Genomic DNA, 3,336 nt, shown 5'->3' with positions numbered 1-3,336 from the left:
CCCCACCCTGTGCATCGGCACATTTCAGACACATTTAGGTGATTACATAACAGAGTTTTAATTAAACTTTTTCAAGATGTAGGCATTCATCAGCAATACAGTACGTGCCTGTAGGCTGGTCATTCACCTTCACTACAGCCTTCAAAACACAGTGTAAGCACAATTCCAAACTCACCTAAACTCCCTTTTCCAAACAAAAGATGTTCTCCCCTTATATACATGTGGTCATTCTCCAATTAGCACTCACTTACCTAACTGGAGAGTGGCCACACCTGTGATTGTTAGCAGGGACAGATTTAACCCCATGCCTGCCATCTTTACATTCCTCCACACATTATTTACAGCACACTATTGCCCTCATGAAAAAAAAAAAAAAGAATTTCTACTTTGAACTCGTTGTCAATCAGTTTGACTCCCTGGCTAATTGGTAAGTTTGTTCTGGAACAAACGACTCTACAAGGCTTGAGAATAATCTAATTGTATGTGTGGCACGACACTTGCGCAAGTGATCGCCCACATCCTTTAGCAGCTGCACCCACCTCCCGCCAGACACACTGAGAGCAACAGCACAATGCCAGTAAGCTGAGCACAAACTTTTGCTTCCTGAATAGATGAACCAAGATACAAGATTCCAAATTTACTAAGCCATTATTCCAATGCAAAGTTTCCCCCTGCTTATTCTAAAGGGGATTAAAAAAAAAAGCGCATATGAAAGTTGAAGCCTTCTAAAAATAAGCTGTTTATTTCAAGCAAAGTGGTGCAAACAGCATGGTAAATCTATAGCCCAGTATTTCTGCAACAGGCACACAGCATAACTTCGATTTATTGGCGATAGTAATATTAACCCATTTGAATCCTATCGGATGAATGCAAATTTTCTGGAGACTATAACAACCACCCTTTCTACAGTGCCTATAGAAAGTCTACACCCCCTTTCAAAATGTTCACTTTTTGTTACCTTATAACCTGGAATTAAGTTTTTTTTTCATTTATCTACACATCCTACCCCACAACTTCCAAGTGAAAAAAATATTCTAGAAATTTGTAGGGATGCACCGAATCCAGGATTTGGCCCGAATACTTACTTTTTGAGCAGGGTTCGGATTAGGCCGAATACTTAGGATTCGGTGAACCGAATCCAAATCCTATATCCGCCCAGACGCTCGTCCATTTTAATTCATCCCCCCAATCCTATATCCGCCCAGACGCTCATCCATTTTAATGCAAAACCCCGTATGGAACAGCACATCACACTTTTCATCGAGTAAAGTTATGCAGCAAACCTGTAATATATAGTAATGGCAAACTGTTGTAGAATTTTGTGCTTTGTTGCTTTGTCTGTCAAATGTGTTCTAGAGATCATACTGAGGGAATAAAAAAAAAAAAAAAAAAAAAAAAAAAAAAAAATCGGTGCAAAGAAATATATATTTTTTATAACTTTACAACTGTCAGGTGTGTAAGATGTTGAACAATATGCTTTGGTAAATTAAATTATGTTATTTTCATGTGCCAACACAAATTGAACCATTTGGGAACTACTGTATTTTATTAAAATATTTTAAACTGTTTTGTAGACTATTTGATATGTGTTACACACACGGTGCATTTAAATCAATGTGGGTTTTATTTCGCAGGGAGATGCAGGTCACTCATCACAGTAATTTTTTCCTCACATTTTCAGATCAGGTGACACAAGTTGAAACGTCATTAAAGAAAATGGGTTATGGCAAAGATGCAGCTCTCCTTTCTTGTAAAGGTAAAGTAAACGGTTCCGTAGTTTGATGTTTCTGTTATGGAGGAAGGGGGCTAGTGGTAAATTGTGTAAGTTTCAAACTGAAATATTATTGAGTGATATAGTTCTATATGGTAAAAAAAAAAATACTACAGTATTAACTAAAGGGCTCAGAAGTATTGATTGTGTGAGTCCCTTGATAGTAGCTGCCAGTCTGTTTTTCATTCAACAGTTTCCTTCAGTTTTCTTGACAGATTTTGTAGATTCAGTATTCAGTTTGGTATCCAGCCGAATCTTTTGAGATGACCGAATCGCCATTTGGCCGAATCCCAAAAACTTGACTTCAGTGCATCCCTTGAAATTTGTAGAAAACAAATTAAAAATAAAACTGAAATAGCTTAGTTGGATAAGTGCCATCCCCCCTGTAATAGCATTTCTAAATTAGCTCAGGTGTAACCAATCGCCTTCAAAATCACACACCAAGTGGCCTCCACCTGTGTTAAACTGTAGTGATTTACATGATTTCAGGATCAATTCAACAGTTCCTGTAGGTTCCCTCTGCTGGGTGGTGCATTTCAAAGCAAAGACTCAACCATGAGCACCAAGGCGCTTTCAAAAGAACTCCCGGACAAACTTGTTGAAAGGCACAGATCAGGGGATGAGTATAAAAAAATTATCAAAGGCCTTGAATATCCCTTGTAGCACAGTCAAGATGATGGAAGAAATGGAAGGTGTATGGCACCACCAAGACCCTGCCTAGATCAGGCCACCCCTCTAAACTGGATGATCGAGCAAGAAGGAGACTGATCATGGAGGCTACCAAGAAGCCAATGGCAACTTTACAAGAGCTACAGGCTTTTAAGGCCAAGACTGATCAAAGTGTGCATGTGACAACAATATCCCCAAGCACTCCACAAATCTGGCCTCTATGGTGGGGTGGCAAGAAGCAAGCCATTACTCAAGAAAGCCCACCTTGAATCCCGTTTGAAGTATGCAAAAAAACACCAGGAGATTCTGTAGCCATGTGGCAAAAAGTTTTGTGGTCTGACAAAACTAAAATTGAACTATTTGGCTAAATGCAAAGCGTTATGTTTGGCGCAAATCCAATACAGCGCATCACACAAAGAACACCATCCCTACTGTGAAGCATGGTGGTGGCAGCATCATGTTATGGAGATATTTCTCATCGGCAGGGACTGGGGCACTTGTCAGGATAGAAGGGAAAATGAATGGAGAAAAGTACAGAGAAGTCCTTGAGGAAAACTTACGGCCCTCTGCAAGAAAGCTGAAACTGAGACGGAAGTTCACCTTTCAGCATGACAACGACCAAAGCACACAGCCAAATCTACAATGGAGTGGCTAAGGAACAAAAAGGAAAAATGTCCTTGAGTGGCCCAGTCAGAGCCCCGACCTAAATCCAATGGAAAATTTGTGGCATGACTTGAAGATTGCTGTCCATCAACGCTCCCCAAGGAACTTGACAGAGCTTGAACAGTGTTGTGAAGAAGAATGGTCAAATATTGCCAAATCTAGGTGTGCAAAGTTGGTAGAGACCTATCCCAACAGACTCACAGCTGTAATTGCTGCCAAAGGTGCTTCCACCA

This window comes from Polyodon spathula, chromosome 26, assembly GCF_017654505.1.
Source record: "Polyodon spathula isolate WHYD16114869_AA chromosome 26, ASM1765450v1, whole genome shotgun sequence".
Taxonomy (NCBI): Eukaryota; Metazoa; Chordata; class Actinopteri; order Acipenseriformes; family Polyodontidae; genus Polyodon; species Polyodon spathula.
Note: the sequence above shows the minus strand (reverse complement) of the source record.